Genomic DNA, 19,376 nt, shown 5'->3' on the forward strand with positions numbered 1-19,376 from the left:
ATTTTGTAACACAAACAAGCATTTATTTGTTATAAATCAATATTTCGACACTTAAATATATTTGATATTGCAGATTTTGTATTTGTTATTCCAAAGCCAATTCTCTATTGAATATTATATTGTACCTAATAGGAGGCATTACTTTTGGACCCTCCCCCCCTCATGGGGTCCCAGTCATCTTTGCACTCATTTAGTGGAAGTCTGGTTAGTGCTTTTTCTCTTCAGTCTTTCCATTCTCTTTAACCCTTCACTATTTGGTGGGATGCCAGTTGATGCCAACACTATTATTTTTTAGAGGAGGGGTAACTTACGACGATACATCTTCAGTTTCCTGCATTGCATGTGCTGTTTCTTAACGTTTTTGTTTTACTTTTGTTGCAGTTGTATATCCATGTTCCATAACATTTTGGGATTTCTGTCTTCAAGTATTACTGCTGCCTTGTGTTTGTACCATTTGTCTTAGTATTCAAGATGCAGTTGTTTGCATAATTCCCAGTGTATTGCCTTCCTCAACTGGTTGTGTCTGTTCTTGCATTCATTTTGAGCTAGTTTGCTGCATTCGCTTATTATGTAGTTTATTATTTCGTCTCTTTATTCAGAGCGTCTACGTTTGCTGTTTTCTTGTGTCTTATTAATCTTTGCTTTGATGCAAAAGTGTAAATGTAATGTAAACAAACATCTCGTTGCTCAAGTCTCCACAGTCCCTTGTTAGACACCATCCGACATAGTAACCCCTTGCCTTGTTTGAGGTGAAGAAGAGTAAAAACAAAAAAAGGTTCATTTGGAAGTCAATTTCTTAAAGCTACCAAACACGTGCCATGTAAGACGAACGTTAAATCGAATGTCGATCATCCAGTTGCAAAATGTTGTTGACTCATTAGTATAGATATATATATTTAAAAAAAAGCTTAAATAGGTAAAAGTAAAAAAAAAAAAAAAAAAAAAAATGAAAGAGAGATATGTGAGTTGGGATGGGGTGGAAGAGGTGATATAAGTGTGAAAAGAAAAAAAAAGAAAATGGAACGTAATTCAGTTAACAAGAATAATCATTTTCAAATGGTGTCTTAATCGGAGAAATCATAAATCAATCAATCTATGGAAGATCGATTTCTGTTTGACTAAGAGAGGTTCCACGGCAGAAAGTGGCCTTGAAAAAAGTCAGTCAGTGTTGTTGTAGTCGTAACAGCAAGTACGTTTAATTTTGAATGATTTCATCACCCCCACCAATCTGGTGCTACCAGATCAGGCTGTCTGAAGATGCTGGCCAAACATTAATGCTATTGTTTTTTCCTTCCCTTTTTTGCAAAATTCAATCATGTTCTGCACGGTAAAATTTTTTTTTTTTTTTTTAAATAGAAAACAATTTCCTCTACAAAACAACCAAACCAAACCAAACACTATGAATAAATATTTGAAGATATAAAGAACTTGAAGCATAAAACTTTTCTAAAATTACTGGATTCAGCATTAAATAACCCGAAAAGGGTTGATACGTTGTTTAAAAAAAACCCAACCAAACAACCACTCTACCAAAAAAAAAAAAAAAGAGTGGACACATCTAAAAAGTAAAGAAGAACAAAAATACCAGAAAATGGTGCAGGAGGAAAGAAAGAATGAAATACTTTTAGAAATAGAAAATGAAAAATAAAAGATATCAAATAAAAAATAAAGTTTAATGTAGAAATTTTCACTATTCAACAAATAAATAAATTCGCTCAGGCAAAATCATCATCATCAGCAGCAGCATCATTATCATCAGTTTATAGTCTTTTTTACAAGTTGACATGTGTTGAACAGCTTTTAAAAATTGATTTCCATCGGAAAAAGTCTGAGTCGCACGATGATGTTTACTCTACACAGGTCTGAATGCTTCTTTCTTAGAACTGCCCGCCAATGGAACACTGTGGGACGCAATTTTTTAAGAACTGTTCAAGACCATGGGCATTAAAAGACCACGGTCAGCATCTTGGATCTTTTCGTTTTTCCTCCTCAACCTGCACAACAGTCAGACACAAACACATTTTTACGGTAAGCCTTCTATATTTTCCTCAAACTAACTCATTGCTTTGTATTTAGATCCTCCAAATTACTGTTCTCACCTTGAGTATTATTTTCATACAGTTTCCCTCCATGGATTAAATAAAGGGTTCAGTGCAGATTCTTCAAGTTTGACAGAAAGATACCCGAGTTCAATAAGATACACCTGAAGAAGGTCGGGAGTTATATCAACCAAAACGTTGTGAAAATAGAACTCAAGATGAGAGCAGTAGTCCAAGGAATCCAAATAATATGAATAACCGATCCTCATCTAAAAAATTCAGAAATAGTAACTCATCTCTTGCCAGATCTTTATCCCTCTTTCTCTCTAATTCACCCTTATCACTTTCTCTCCAAACTTATTTTGTCAACTGACCCTGCTACCTCAACTGTTCTACATCTACTAACTAAAACATTCTTATCCATTCTTTCAGTGTGACCAAACCAACAAAGTCTCCTGTTTTGCACACATTTGTCCTTCATGTTCAGATTTAATCTTCCTCTGTGGTTATCAAATCTAAGCCTGTCTTTAAGACTCACATGACACATCCATAATATAATTCTCACATCATTTCTCTCCATGCAACGCATATCCTTAACCCTCAGTGGCCAAGTCTCATTTCCATACATCATTACACTACCTGCTAGACTCTTTCCGTGGTAAACATTTGCTGATTAGTAATGATAGAAATTTCCTGAACTTATTCCATCCATTTCTAACTTCTGCAATCACACCAGCACCAGCCCCTCCCTGTCCTTCCAGAGTATCACCAAGGTAAAAAAACCTATGAACAACCTCAATAGCCTCGTCATCCAAAAGTACTTTGGCAATAGTTTTTATACAATGAGGGTATGTTTAAAGAAAATTGAAAGGTTCTACTTATTAGACATTGGCGATAGGAACTGACCAATCAAAAAAAGCCACGTTCTTTTAGCAACCAATCAGAAGCCAGAATTGCTCCATAAAAATATTTTTAAATTCCTGCACATAATTGTTTGTGTCCACACGAGAAAGGTCCTTGCTCTTTGCTCTTTGCCAGCAAAATTTAAAAATCCAAGACTTATTCAGATCAGCTACCCACTGAAAAATCTTTTTCATCTCAATTACTTATATAGATAAGCTACCCATTGGAAACTTTTCTGAAATTAAACTTGGCTTTCAATTAAAAAATTTGAGTTCTCACTTGACTCTATTGCTAACGCTTTTTGAACACAAACTGTTTACCATTTCTCAATCTACTACCTGTAATTCGGTTCCACTTCTTGCTTACAAGTACCACAAAAGATAACTGAGTTGATCTCAAATCCCTTTCCACAACCTGAGCACAAACTAGTGGATTTCCACCACTACAACCACTGATTTAAAGTTTTTTTTTTTTTTTTTTTTTTTACAAGGGTGTCACCACTTATCAAGGCCCAGAGGCCACTCAAGGATAAGGGTTAATAGGTATACATTAGTCATTGTGATTTTAGCATAGTAAACAGTGGGAATTTTGAAACTTGGATTACTTAGGGGGACGATTCAATTAGAACTTGTTCACATTGGATTTTTTCTTTTTTTTTTTTTTTTCATAGGTATCAACTCATTTTCAAGGTCAAAGAGGCAACTCAAGGATAAGGGTTAAAGAATGTACAGTAGAAATTGGACAATATAATAATCATTAGTAATGAAAATTTGTTAAATTTGATAACTTATATGGAATGGCTCATCAAGAACTTATTTACGTTAGACTTGAAGACAACCATATTGTAGTCAGCCGGAAAGCAGGAAAACGGAAGACAATTCCACAGGCGTGCAGTTCTAATAAAAAAGCTTTGTTCATGGAATCTACGTTTAGGTTTAGGCACAGATAAAGAGTGGGGGGAATTATTGATAGTGTTTACAGCTAGACGAGTGTTTCTTGTGAAAGTTTTGCGAGGGGGGACCATAGATTGAAGCTCAGTCGAACACTTTCCATGAAAATAACGATACATCAGAGACAAACTCGCAACATCTCTTCTGTGAGATAGAGGTTGCAAGGAAGAGAAAAGGACATCTCCTACGAGGCTACGAAGTCTATTTTGAACTCTATCAAGGCAGGCCAAGTCTTTTCTAGCAGCTCCTGCTCAGATGTGGCAACAGTATTCCATCCTTGGACGTACCTGGCTCTTATATAGATAGAGAATTGCATCAGCAGTGAGATATCTACTGGATCGATAGAAAGATCCCACCATTTTTCCAGCGGCCTTGGCAACAGATTTGATGTACGTGTTCCATTTAAGATCAGGAGTAATGGTCAATCCAAGAAGCTTGTCAAAATTGAGGCCTCTTGAAGACGAGAGCCATTCATTTCAATTGATGCCAGATGTGGATCAGAATGTTGATGATGTAAAGAGAGGAGCTTGGTTTTAGATGCATTAAAAGTAACCAGCCACTCCTTTCCCCATTGTACTACATTCTCAAGATCAGAGGAGAGAGAATTGGAGAGAACTTGGTCGTTTACTGTCTTAGATGTACTACCATAAATGGTAGTGTCGTCAGCATAAATGTCTACAAATGATGTAAGGATGTGATTTGGAAGATCATTAATGTAGATCAGGAAAAGAGTTGGGCCCAGGATGGACCCCTGAGGGACACCGGCATTAATACTGTGGGCTTCTGATTTTTGCCCCTCAACTACTACTCTTATGAACCTATCAGAAAGAAATGATTTAATAATTGAGAAGACATTTCCAGCTATACCATAGCTAGAGATCTTATGAAGTAAACCTTTATGCCATACCCTATCAAAGGCCTTTGATATGTCAAGAGCAATTGCCCTAAAAAGGTTGCCTCCGTCGAGAGATTTGCTAATCCTATGAGATATAACTGTAAGCACATCTGCTGTAGATCTGCAATTATGAGGTAATATATGTGCATAATAATCATTATATATATATATATATATATATATATATATATATATATATGTATGTATGTATACATATATGTGTGACTACTTCATTTAATCACATAAATTAATATACGAAAGTATAATTTTATGTGTAAACTAAGTATTTACTTCAACAGTGCTCAATACATAGGTAGAGCTAGATAGTAAGTTAGAAAAATATATATGGAAATTAAGCTACGCATAATATTCCGCATTTCATCCACACTAGGATATAGATGTATATATATATATATATATATATATATATATATATATATATATATATATATATATGCATGTGTATATGTATATGTATATATATATAACCTAACATAATACTAAAAGAAAACAACAACAAAAACAACACATTTAACTACATATAGGTTTAAAATAGTTCATATCTACACTCCCTGCTAAAAAAGCACGCACATAAGGTCAACTGAGCCTTTGTTCTGTAAGTGCCTGCCCATTGGCAGATTAGGAAGGGAGCTGTGGAAACTAGGAAGCTGATTGTCTAACTAAAAATTCAATAGAATATGTGTATATAAAAACACGAGGCTACAACAACTCTTTGCATAAGCCTGACGTATCCTAGTGTGGATGAAACCTGGAATATTCTGTGTGGCTTAATTGGCATATATGTTTTTCTAACTTACTATATATATATATATATATATATATATATATATATATATATATATATATATATATATATGAACAAATGATTAATAAAACATGTTAAAAGACATCTTGAAAAAGAGTTAAAAACATATTTAATTTTAAAAAGGAAGCACAAGATAAGTGGATAGTCCTTAATCCGCGGAGTTTTGAAGAAATACTCTCCTTTTCATCAGAGGGCAGGAATTAGCAAAATGTGGGATTGGATTTTGCATGTAAAAGTATTTAATGAAACTACAAGTAAGTCACAGATCTTACTTGGTTAAAAAAAAGGGTGAGGTAAGGGGAATAGGAGGTAAAAGAAAAATGATAAAAAGATTTCACATGAATGGATAGTCCGGTGAAGGGTAATAAATCCAAGAATGGTAAAATCCAAACACGGTCGAATTAAAAATTTCCAATCCAACAGGTAATGTAAGTTCCAAAATGATCCAAAAGGCAGAATTCCTTGGAAAAAATCACAAATGGAATGAGTTCCAAATCATTAAAAGAAAAGTTCAAATGTGCACAGAAAAAGCACTGGAGAGAATATTTAAAACACGTCTGCCAAGGCCGGAGGAATCAAGTAAATTAAAGTTTAAAAAAAAAACCCCCAAAAAACGGAAAACGGTGAAAGCTTAAATTTGAAAAGCAAGGTCAACTGACCCAGACAAAAAGCACGAAAGTTAGCGTTAATAATTAGGTCAACTTAAATATGCACGTGAAAGTCCCAGAATTAAATTAAGAAACACGAGTCAGAGGAACAAATAAATGGCTCAGTTTATGAAATGGAGCGTCTATTATATTAAAAAAAATAAATAAATAAAATGAAAATAAATAAATTCAAAATTAAAAAGTTAAAAACTTAAAAAAAAAAAACTATATATACATATATACACACATACATATACATATATATATATATATATATATACACACATACACATACATATACATACATACAGACACACAAATGCACACATACATGTACATACATACACACACGCATATACATATATATACATACATGTATACATATACAATAACACACATTATATATATATATATATATATATATATATATATATATATATATATATATATATATATATATATATATATATATGTTTCTCCCCTAAAACCTTTGGCCTTGTGGAGAGGAGACTAAAACTTGCTGCTATAGTTTCAGATAATCTGAAATAACAGCAAGGGGAGACTTGATTCCAAATATTTCTCATATGTTATATCTCCTCTCTTTTGGATATAGGGTTCGGTTATGAATATCTCCAGTATCAAATAATCCTTATACACTGTGAAGTTTACTTTATGTATGAAAACTAAAGAAAGGAGATATAACATATGAGAAATATTTGGAATCAAGTCTCCCCTTGCTATTATTTCAGATCATTTGAACCATAGAAGAAAGTTGTAGTTTCTCCTGCATCAAAGCCAGATGTTTTGGGGAAATATCACACATTTTGTAATTCATATGCAAAACTTGGAAAACAAATAACTATGATTGAAACGTTTTATAGCTGTAAAAAGTGCCAAAATTAGGTTCTGAATGATGGATGATTCCCTTGATGTGCAATCTTAAGGGCAAATGTCACATAGCCCACTACACAATTCAGGTCATACCTTTCCAACGAGCCTTCATTTGTAAAATTCTGATCAATAGTTGCTGAGATTTGGAACTTATAAAATTGCCAAAAAGGTGATATATATATATATATATACTAGCAGAAGTACCCGTCATTGACTGGGTTCAAAAACAGCCTACAGAAAATGGACTGTGATTGATGAAAGTATGATAGGTTATGAAAAGGAGGGAGTTGTAAAGAGGTAGGTTTTGATACTCAAAAATTTTACCCTAAGCAAAATATGATGAAAGTAAAGATAATTTTCGCGAAAATATATTTTTTTATATCAACTTTGTTTCCATTCGTAGCCAAGAGTGACCAACAAAATGATGTTTCCTTCTTACAAAGAGAAAATGTTATATATATACTAATATAAATATATAAGAAATAAATGTTACCATAGTCAATAAAAGTTACTTTTATGGTAGAAAAGTTCATTGGTTTGTATTTTTAAGTAGTTTGTAAAAAAAAAATTTTCAAGCAGAACAGCTTCGTTTCAGTTTTACAGTATTGAACGGTGTAGTATTGCACCGTCCGATTCAGGGCTGTACTATTGTAATGTAAAGAACACGCAGAAAGGGTTGTAATCAACTGAATTCCTTCTAGGACACTGACAAAAAAAAGCTTAAAGAGACATATAAATAAAAATAAAAAGGTTATGTAAATGTTTTTAAAACGACACGTAATCACGTGAGCAGGATTTTTTTTCCTTCTTTTGACACGATAACAAGTAACGTTCTTATTTTTTTATTATTTATCTATTTTTGAAAGAGTGCCACGTGCCAGTGGAGAAGGAAAAAAAAATAGAGTTATGCAAAATTTGTGTCGAGAATTGTCTAAAGTTCTGACTTTTTTTTTTTGGCTTTCACTTTAATAAGAACGTGAATTTATGAGGTGAATTTATTCGACACAATATGATTCAACTAAAAAAAATAAATAAAAGCTAACGTGAATTAAGATTACAGTTAAGGTGTTATTGTGGACACTCACCCCCTTTAAAAAACCTTGTTAAACCTTGTGACATATTTATATTCTATGGAGGTCATGCGCAAACGAACACCCAATAATTTATTATACCATATTTCTTCAAACTGAAACATAATTATCAAAGTATACTTACACAAATAGATATGAAAAGTCTTTCTTAAAGTTTGTGCCATATTTCCATGGAGTACAGGCGCGAACGTAGACCCCACAATTTTATTATACCATTCCTATTTAAGTTGAAACATACTTATCAAAGTATTCTTGTGTACATCTATATCAAAAACCCTTGTAAACGTATTTTTTTTTTTATTACCATACTTTGGGAGTCAGTTGCAAACGCAGACCCCACAATTTTTATGAACCACCATTCTGCCAGATCAAACATACCCATTCCTGATCCTCGATACATCTTCTATCATTGTATGTAATCAGTTTTTTTAAATAGTCAACCATATAGGAGCCTATTCGTGACCACACACCAAACACACACTGTGTGTCTGGTCACGAATAGGCTCCTATATGGTTGACTATTATAGAAAACTGATCACATATAATGATAGAAGAGATGTATCAAAGATCAGGAATGGGTATGTTTGATCTGGTATAATGATGATTCATTAAAATTGTGGGGCCTGCGTACGCAGCTGGTCCACAAAGTATGGAAATAAAAAATTTAAAAATTAAAAAAAAAACGTTTACAAGTGTTTTTCATATAGATGTACATTATAATACTTTGATAAGTATGTTTTAACTTAAATAGGGATGGTATAATAAAATTGTGGGGTCTGCGTTCGCACCTGGCCTCCATAGAATGGAAATAGGCATAAACTTTAATAAAGACTTTTCATATCTATCTGCGTAAGTATACTTTGATAATTATCTTTCAGTTTGAAGTAATATGGTATAATAAAATTATTGGGTGTTCGTTCGCGCCTGACCCCCATAGAATGGAAATATGTCACAAAGTTTAACAAGGTTTTTTAATATAGATCCACAGAATATTGTGATAAGTGTTTCAGTGTGAACAGGTATGGTATAATAAATTATGGGGTTTATCTATTTTATTTTTACTTTCATCATATTTTGCTTTGGTTTTGATACCCCCAAATTCGAAGCTATCTCTTTACAACCCTTCCTTTTCATAACCTATCATACTTTCATAAATCAGAGTCCATTTTCTGTAGGCTGTTTTTGAACCCAGTCAACGACGGGTACTTTTGCTAGTATATATATATATATATATATATATATATATATATATATATATATATATATATATATATATATATTGGTAACCAAATTAAATATTGAAATGCTCATATCTTTAGTTCTATGGGATGAAACTTCATGAAAATTTGCAGGCTTTTTGAAGATTATAATACTATTCTATGGTTAAAATTTTATGACGATTGGTAAAAAAAGAACCTATATTTTTAAACTAATACAATATGCCCAAAGTTGCCTACATTTGTGTATATAATGTCATGGCAAGCCAACTTCTGTTTTGCTGCTTTGGGATGAATTTTGCTTAGGGTATTTTTTGCTTGGTTGTCTCCCCTGTGGCCTTGCTAGGCCACTAATATATTAGAAGGCCACCCAGCGTTGTCCGGTCGTAAAATATGCTTAAGTATGATATTTAATTTTTGCAGATTTCGTATTTATTATTATAGTTGCAGTCCTCTATTGATTATTATATTGTACCTAATATATAGTAATGATTTCGAAAGTTAAAAGAAAAATGACTTGGGTATCATCAGCTAGAATCGAAATCAAAACATTTAGCACTCCAGCCTAAGCTGTTACCGTTTGAGTAATGGATGGATGGATAAGAAATGGTTAAAAGTAAGTGATTTTAACCTATAACTGTATATTTGTGCATGTGCAGAAGTAACAGGTTTAGTTAACTCACTCTTATCAAGGTCATTTTTTTTCAATTTTGACCCTTTAGAAGTTAATTTTACCGACTAAGAAAAATTGAACTTGTTCCACAGATTCAAATCTCCTGTATATAAAGATTCATGTCTGTAGAACTTTTCCACACACACAGATGAGAAGAGAGAGAGAGAGAGAGAGAGAGAGAGAGAGAGAGAGAGAAATGCATGTGCATATGGTAGAATTTTTTCATTCTAAATGCCACATAATTATACACAATGTCGAAAATATGCATAAATAGAACTGAGTATAATAATTAAATGAAACCAATCATCCAATAAAAAAATCATAAAAAGTGAATAATTAATTAAGGATAGTTCGTTTTGCAAAGAATATACAAATTAGTAAACCTTTACTTAATCGCTCGTATATCCATGACTGAGTATATCAAGAAGTTCATTTTAATAATTTGTAAATAGAAAATGCGGTCTTTTAATATCAATTTAAGTGCGATAAAAAAAAAAAACTCAACTTAAAGCCTTCTACTCTAATAGCTGCTAGACTTTGAAATTCTCTTCCGGTTTCCTGCTTCCGCAACTGTACTGACATGCAGAAGTTCAAGTGTAATGTGAATAGACATCTTGCTGTTAAACTCCCTCCCTACATAGTACCCCTGCAACTTAGGTCCCTTGTAGTAGCCCCCTACATCAAAGTGGCAATGTGCCTTATTTGGGGTGAAAATGTAATAAAATATGTGTGTGTGTGTGTGTGTGTGTGTGTGTGTGTGTGTGTGTGTGTGTGTGTGTGTGTGTGTGTGTGTGTGTGTGGAGAGAGATTGAGAGAGAGAGGGAGAGAGAGATAGGAGGAAGGGAAGAGATACACTCTTCTGGGTGTTATAAATAGATGTTTATATTACAAAATAATTATACATCAAAATCATATCTGAATATTTCTGTTATCGATCAAAAGGTTTGCTTCAAGATGCATAAACATCACTCGTTTCCTTCCCGTATTCGCCCACTCACTGCTAAATTAACGCCCACACCTAATCCACACCCACACCCACACCCTCGAACCTGATTGAGAATTGAACAATTTGAGAAATTAGAACATCTTGGCAAAACAATTTCCCCCCCAAGGATTATTTATCCAAAAGCAGAAACCGATTGAATATAAAAAAAAGTAAAAAGATATACAATATTTTGTTCATCATCATTTGATTTATTTTGTTTTTGCGTCCTCATATCTACCTAATAGGCTTTGTCTGTCAGGCGGTCTGACATGCTTCTGTAAAAAAAAAAAAATCCATCACTAAATGTGCAGATTTGGAACATATTCTGTTTAGCATCCATTTTTCATGCTGCCATGGGTTGGATGGCTTTTATTAATTAACATCCAATCTAACCTATTGTAACGTTTTCATAAGTTAAATAAACAGTTCGCACATGTAAACACGTAAAGTGCACATGTGTTTTCGCCAGTAAGCGATCAAGAATCAATCAACAAAACAAAATATTTTTACATACTTGCGCGGTCACTGGTCTTTCATTTTTTGTAACCGTTGCTTTCTATGTATGGGTCATGACCCCTTGTTTCTGCTTAACTCAAGACGAATCTGCTTATACATGAAACACAATGCAGACTTTCAAAGTTTTTATTTAGAGAGAGGTCGTTCATAGGACGAGAGGCCAATCTAATTCTGATTACTTTTTAACTTGTTTTTTTTTTTTTTTTTTAACTTAATCTTAAGTTGGTCGACGTATTGGCAGAGTCCCAAGGCAATATCCACTTAGATTCTCTCTACGTTTTCAAACATATGTCGCCTCTTTCACTTCCTGATTTCAACTGGCTAGACAGTCAGTTCTCTCCCCCGAACACATGACATAATCTCTATGTCATATCATTCGACACTCGCATTTCTAGTGTGTTTTATCTAGGTGGCTAACCTTTGAATCCCCTCCTCAATCACATTCGCTGCAAGTGGCTCTATTTCCGTTTTTCAGGAGGTTATCCTGACATGTTCTATGTAACCTTCAACGAAATCCATATTAGTTAACATAATCTCTACTTACTAGCATAGGGTCCCATTATATGACACTATCTCTGACCAGGTCTTTATTTATCCCTCTTTCTCTAAAACCATTCCTAATATCTTCCTCTTATATTTTCATTAGTTTTTTTCTATGAATTGACCTTGCTATCTCAACTGTTCTACATCTACTAATTCAAACATTTCTACCATTTTTTGTTTTTGGTTTGTGACCAATACCACAGTCCTCTATTCTGCACATATACTTCTGCACAAATTTAATCTTCCTCTGAAGTCATCAGTTTTAAGCCTATCTTTAAAACTCACATGACACATACGCTGTATCATTATATCACTTCTCTTCATGCAACATATATCCTCAGCCCTTCACTTTCATATATATGCCTTATAAACTCTTCCTTTGTTCTCTTATTATAGTGGATGACTCCTAAAATATTACATTCATGAAATCTATATATATAAAAGCGAAAATGTATGTATGTATGTATGTATGTATTTATGTCTGTGTGTCTGCTAAAAACTTTTGACCGACGGAACAAAAATTCACAAACTTGGTATCATATTAAAGCCCCACCCTCCGGACGACAAATATCGAAAAATTAGCCCCAAAGGACCATCAGAAGTGCGTCAACTGATCGATTTTCTGCAGGGGGGTGGTCCCCCAAAAAAGTGACATTTTAATGTTAAACATTACATATTTTTAAATCGATTTATAACTGCCCCAAAAAATACGGGCGCCAACTCTTCTACATAAAGTATACACGGGGCCGTTTATTTTGGGGCAACTTGTATTTAAAATCCGCTGAGTCATGTCACGTGATCTTGACGTCAGCAAGCTCTAATGGCAGTCTGAATTAAAAAAAAACAGGTTGTTATCGGTAAAAAAAAATTTAACTCTTACACACGCTAAACTATGAATTTCTACGCTATGGCAACGTTACCAAAGTTATTAGCACATTCAAAATAGTTAGATACGATAGTTAAACGAAAAATAACAAGCCAAAAATGTGAAGTAAAAAAAAATATGCTTACAAAAAATATTAACGATCGATGTTTTTACAAAAAAAAAACAGCCAGACGCCATTTTCTTTTTTAGTAGCAGTCTTTAGAGTAAGGAAGACGAAGTGAGAGAGAGAGAGAGAGAGAGAGAGAGAGAGAGAGAGAGATACAAACGCAAACAGAGAGAGAGAGAAACAGATAGAGAGAGAGATGTCTAGACAGGAAACGAAATACGTAATTTAATAAACGCTAATGTGAAGTAAAACAAAAAAAATAAAATACTGCTACGTCATCTCGTAACGCTCCCGCGATGACCTCATTTAGTGGCTATCTGTCAATTAAACCTCTTTAACTCGCTTTATAAGCCTTATGTTAACATTATAATTAATTTCTCTTACTCTTGGCCTGGACAGTTAAGTGGTTGGAGTTAGTTTCACTCCCGCGTTCCGGGTTCAATCCAGCCTCACGACCAAAACTATTTTTTTTTCTTTTACATCTTTAGACACGCGGGCAACGTTTCTTTATTTTTTTTTACTTCGCTTATTCTTTAGTTTACTCCTTCCCCCCCCCCTATATACACAGCGGGTTTTTTTTTCGCTGCTTTTTCTTTTTTTTTTTTTTGGTTTTTCCGATTTTTTTAACATCGTTTCAGGGTTATTACTTATCCCCCCCCATACACACACCTACAAACACCCGGGCAACGCCGGGTACCCCCCCCCCCGCTAGTCGTTAATAAATTTCAGAATACTTTTTGCAATCCAACTGTATTTGGTACAAATAAACTTCGGTCTATGTACAACTTGTTCACAAACTTTCAGCCATTTTTATCTGTGGAATTATCTCAAAGATAACATCTAAAAAAACAATTCCAAAACTGTTTCTGAACTGAAGAGGATTATCACAGACCAAACCAGGACAGTGCAAAGAGAAGATTATGTCAGTTATTGACATTTTTGTATTTCGTATCTAGATGTACTGATCATTGAATAGCAATAAAACAAAAAATGTTGAATATTCATCACTGAAACTTTGTGAACAAACGCAAGGAAGCATAGATTGAAGTTTAGTTGTGCCAAATATGGATGCATTGCAGAAAGAATTGTGAATTTCATTAACGACTTCACAAGCGGTGGTTTTTTTTTTTTTTTTTTGAGGGGGGTCATTCTCTAGTTTAAAATTACATTTTCTTCAGTTTAAAATAGCATTTTTTCGTCTGTAACACTTCAGTTTGAAATAGCATTTTCTTTGGTCTGTAACACTTCAGTTTGAAAGAGCATTTTTTGGTCTGTAACATTTCAGTTTTAAATAGCATTTCCTTTGGTCAGTAACACTTCAGTTTGAAATAGCATTTTCTATAGTCTTTAACATTTCAGTTTGAAATACCATGTTATTTTGCCGGTAATACTTCAATTTGATATAGCATTTTATTTTATCTGTAGCATTTCAGTTTGAAATAGCATTTTTGGGGATCAGTAACATTTCAGTTTAAATAGCATTTTCTTTGGTCTGTAACATTTCAATTTGAAATACCATTCTCATTGGTCTGAACATTTCAGTTTGAAATAGCATTTTCTTTGGTCACTTCAGTTTAAAATAACATTTCTGTTATTCATTAGGCTTCTGTTTGAAATAGCAGTTTTTCTTATTTAAAATAGAATTTTTGTTTAAAAGATAATTTTCATCATTAAAGACGCACGTTGAAAAGACATCTTTTTCATATACGCTTAAAGTATCTCTAGAAGAGACTGTTCATTGGTTAGTTTGTCACACGTGCGTTTTAATAAGCATGCTCTTATGTGAAATAATATCTTGCAACTTTTAAGTTATAATTAGCATTTTATTTTGTTTGTGTCACTTAAGTTCAAGTAAGATTTGAGGGAGGGGTATGTTATGTTTAAGTTTGAAAGAATATTTTAGCTGGTGTGATAGGCCTTAATTTATGATGTCATTTTCGTCGGTATGTCACATTTTAATCTGAAATAGCGCATTTCCTTGCTAAATGCATAAACCTGACATAGTGATATGGAGCAATAAGGAGAAAGAAGCAACCTTATAAGAAGTTAGTGTCCCGAATGATGCTGTGTTGAAAAAAGATAACAAAATACCAAGGTCTTATGTACGACATGGAAAGAAACTGGAATCTTAGGAAGATCTCCATTATTTCATCAAATATAGGAACAACTGGACTCATGGAAAAGAATTTTAAAACTACCTGGCAAATGAGCCAAATACAAAAAGGATTCAAACAATTGCACTTATATGGACGGTTAGAATTTTCCATAGATTTCTCGGTTGGAATGTATTAGATAGCGGGTGGACGTCTGGCATCTGGCAGGATGCTCTATCCCCAGCTTGAACAAAATAATAAGAAAATTTTTAAAAAAGAGAGAGAGAGAGATAAAGTGAATGAAAGCATCTTAAGATTATGCATCATTTTTCATCATTTTTGTTTTATTATATTTTAAGATGTGTATTTATTTCGGCATTTTCTTTGTACTTTTTTTGAACATTTTTTTTTTGTTTGTTTGAGTTAGATTTAGCAAAAATTATTTTAAAAAAGTTACATGACTTGATTAATCAATATATTAACTCCACTATTTTCTCCAAGGACGTCGAGATACATTATTTACTATGTATTAAAAAAATGCTTTGAAGAAACCATAAACCAAAGGAAGCGTAACTCGATTTTCACTGCAGAATACAAAAAATAAAATATTCAAAAAATGTTTTTTTTTTTTGTTTTTTTAATCTTTTCTGGTTTTTCTTCCATCTTTTTTGTCTGCTTCATCCAATGGAGAAAATATTGTGCTTAAATTAGATTATATGAGATCATTTTTTATTTTATTTTTTATAGGATAATTTTACTTAAAAATTTTGTATAAGATCTATTGCTAAATACGCAGAGGTTGTACAACGATACTTGGCATCCTGGGCGAACTCATAAATGTGTGTCCCCCAAGAGAATGCTTCAATAAACTAATATAGGACCACTTGACTATTGTTCATTCTAAATCTAAAAAAACAAAATTAAAAAAATAAAAATAAATAATAATAATAATAATAATAATAATAATAATAATAATAATAACAACAACAATAATGATAATAACAACATTAATAATATTAATAATAAAATAATAATAATAATAATAATAATAATAATAATAATAATAATAATAATAATACATAAAATATCCGAAAAACTTTGAAAAAAGAATGGGAGAAATTGGAATCAGAGGAATGGCTACAAAGATACAACGACTAACGATAATGAAAACGGCTGCAATATTAAGGAAAACCCTTGAATAATGCACATGAACCACATCCGTGAGCCAGACAAACTGCTACAGAGGCGAAACAGGAAGAAGCGTTACAGGGAATGAAGAACACTGAAGCTGCATATCAACAAGTTCTACATCCCCACTACGCATCCCCTCCCATTGTCCCATCACCGTTTTCATTTTTTTCCATGTACTTTAATATTGGCTTATTAGTCGAAAAAAAAATAACACGAAACTAATAAATAAAAAAACTTGCATGTGTTTAAATAAAATAGTCGAGGCATTTCGATTGTTGGTCTTGTTATTCTAAAATGTTACTGAATCACGTGACACAAATTGCATGTAACTTTTTGAAAGAATTGTTCTTTTATTCCATATTTTGTATCCATATGGAATAGTGGTCTGACAAAGTCCAGTTAGTTTACAACTAGAATTGAAACATGTCTGAAAATGTGCAGGCAAGAATTTTTTGAGAAATAAAAAATTATACAAAATAAACATACGGCTCTATTTATTATTGAGCACTTTTTAATAAACAAAGTAAGGATTAACTGGATGTGGACATAAGCTTACTATGTGTGTGTATGTGTGTGTGTGTGTGTGTGTGTGTGTGTGTGTGTGTGTGTGTGTGTGTGTGTGTGTGTGTGTGTGTGTAATTTCTACTTGGGATTTAAGTCTACTTGGAAGTAGCAGAGAATCATTTCATTCTCATAGTTGGTAAACACAATAAATAACGTATTGTATAATGATAATTTGTTTCTTCTTCTTCTTCTTATTATTATTATTATTATTATTATTGTTATTGTTATTATTATTATTATTATTATTATTATTATTATTATTATTATTATTATTGTTATTATTATTTATTATTATTATTGTTATTATTATTATTATTACTATTATTATTATTATTGTTATTATTGTTATTGTTATTATTACTATTATTGTTATTATTATTGTTATTTTTATTGTTATTATTATTTTTTATTATTATTGTTATTATTATTTTTTATTATTATTGTTATTATTACACTATTACTACTACAACTACTACTGCTACTACTACTACTACTACTACTACTACTACTACTACTACTACTACTACTACTACTACTATTATTATTATTATTATTATTATTATTATTATTATTATTATTATTATTATTACTACTATATTAAGAAGTATGTCATTGAAACCACCTGTCTTCCATACTTCAGGAGGTATGTTATCTAAGCCTGCAGACCTCCTGAAGTATGGAAGACAGGTGGTTTCAATGACATACTTCTTAATTCATGCAATTCTGTATATAATCAAAAAATTATTAATATATGGAGGGAAGGATGCATACTTCCCTTCCTCAAGAAGGGTGACCTAAGCATACCAAGCAACTACAGAGGAATAACACTCCAATTGCAGCAAAAATATACAATTCCATGCTTCTCAACGGTATCCAACCAAAGATTGAAGAAGTTCTCAGGAAGAATCAAAATGGATTTAGAAAGAATCACTCTACTACTAGTCACATACTTACTGTTAGGAGACTGATTGAAGGAGTCAAAGCAAAAAACATTGAGTCAGTCATGATCTTTGTAGATTTCTCCAAAGCATTCGACTCTGTACATAGAGGAAAAATGGACAGCATATTAAAAGCATATGGCATTCCAAATGAAGTCATTAATGCTATCATGATGTTATATGAGCACACTCGAGCAATGGTCAGATCCCCAGATGGGGACACTGAATTTTTCGACATCCGCACTGGGGTTCTACAAGGAGATACTCTTCTCCCTTTTATTTTCATTGTCTGTCTTGACTTTGTACTTCGCACCTCTGTTGATATACACAACATGCTAGGCTTCACCCTAAATGAATCCAGAAACAGACGTCATCGATCAGCACACATAACTGATGCAGATTACGCAGACGATATTGCTTTGTTCGCGAACAACACTGCTGATGCGCAAACACTGTTACGTAAGCTAGAAAAGTCTGCAAATGACATTGGTCTTCACATAAATGCGGATAAGACAAAGTTTATGACTTTCAATGTGAAGGGAGAGATCAGGACTTTGGTTGGATCAACACTGAAAGAAGTCGCTGAGTTTACGTATCTGGGCAGCAACATAGTTTCCACAGAGAGAGATATCGGAATTCGCATCTCAAAAGCATGGACCGCATTGGATGGGCTACATTCAGTATGGACTTCGAGACTGGCTGACAAACTGAAAAGGCAGTTCTTCAGGGCAGTGGTAGATTCTGTCCTTGTTTACGGTGCTACAACCTGGAGAATCACGAAAAGATTGGAAAGAAAAATAGACAGCACATACACCCGTATGCTAAGAACAATATTAAATATATCTTGGCAAAATCATCCCACGAAGCAGCAACTTTATGGCAATCTACCTGCCATATCTAATACCATCAGAGAAAGACACTTACGATTTGCCGGTCATTGTCTGAGGAGCAAGCATGAATTGGTGAGTGATATATTGCTATGGACTCCACGACACGGACTCGCAAGCAGAGGATGACCTAGATCCACGTACATCCAACAAATAGCACACGACGCCAACTGTGAACGTGAAGATCTGAGGCAACTGATGGAAGACAGGAAACTCTGGAGAGGAAGAGTCACATTGGTCCGGGCAAGGAGCCCGTCATGATGATGATGATGATTACTAGCAGGGGTCGGAGGCTTTGCCCGGCTTTGCATATTATTATGGAGACAGACAGACATATAGTCTTTTATATATTAGATTATTTACTCTCTAGGAGTAGTCACACAGGCTATCATCAAAGAATTCTCTTTGAGAATAACATGTACTGTTCCCTGGAGTTTGAGTGACAACAAGTCTCCCCAGATTTCCAGTACTCTCCACTTCTTTCGATAACATTTGCAAGTTAATTTACGTTATCGCAACAGCCGTTTACCATTGG

At 33.3% G+C, this 19,376-nt stretch overlaps 1 protein-coding gene across 2 annotated transcripts in view; it reads right to left on the reverse strand.

The window, feature by feature from the left end:
* The window catches only part of LOC145253353 (uncharacterized), a 692,561-nt gene that overhangs the window by 504,028 nt on the left and 169,157 nt on the right, over window positions 1-19,376 (reverse strand). The window lies entirely within an intron of this gene.

Source organism: Euprymna scolopes, chromosome 3, assembly GCF_053919585.1.
Source record: "Euprymna scolopes isolate OS-2025 chromosome 3, ASM5391958v1, whole genome shotgun sequence".
In the NCBI taxonomy this organism is placed as follows: Eukaryota; Metazoa; Mollusca; class Cephalopoda; order Sepiida; family Sepiolidae; genus Euprymna; species Euprymna scolopes.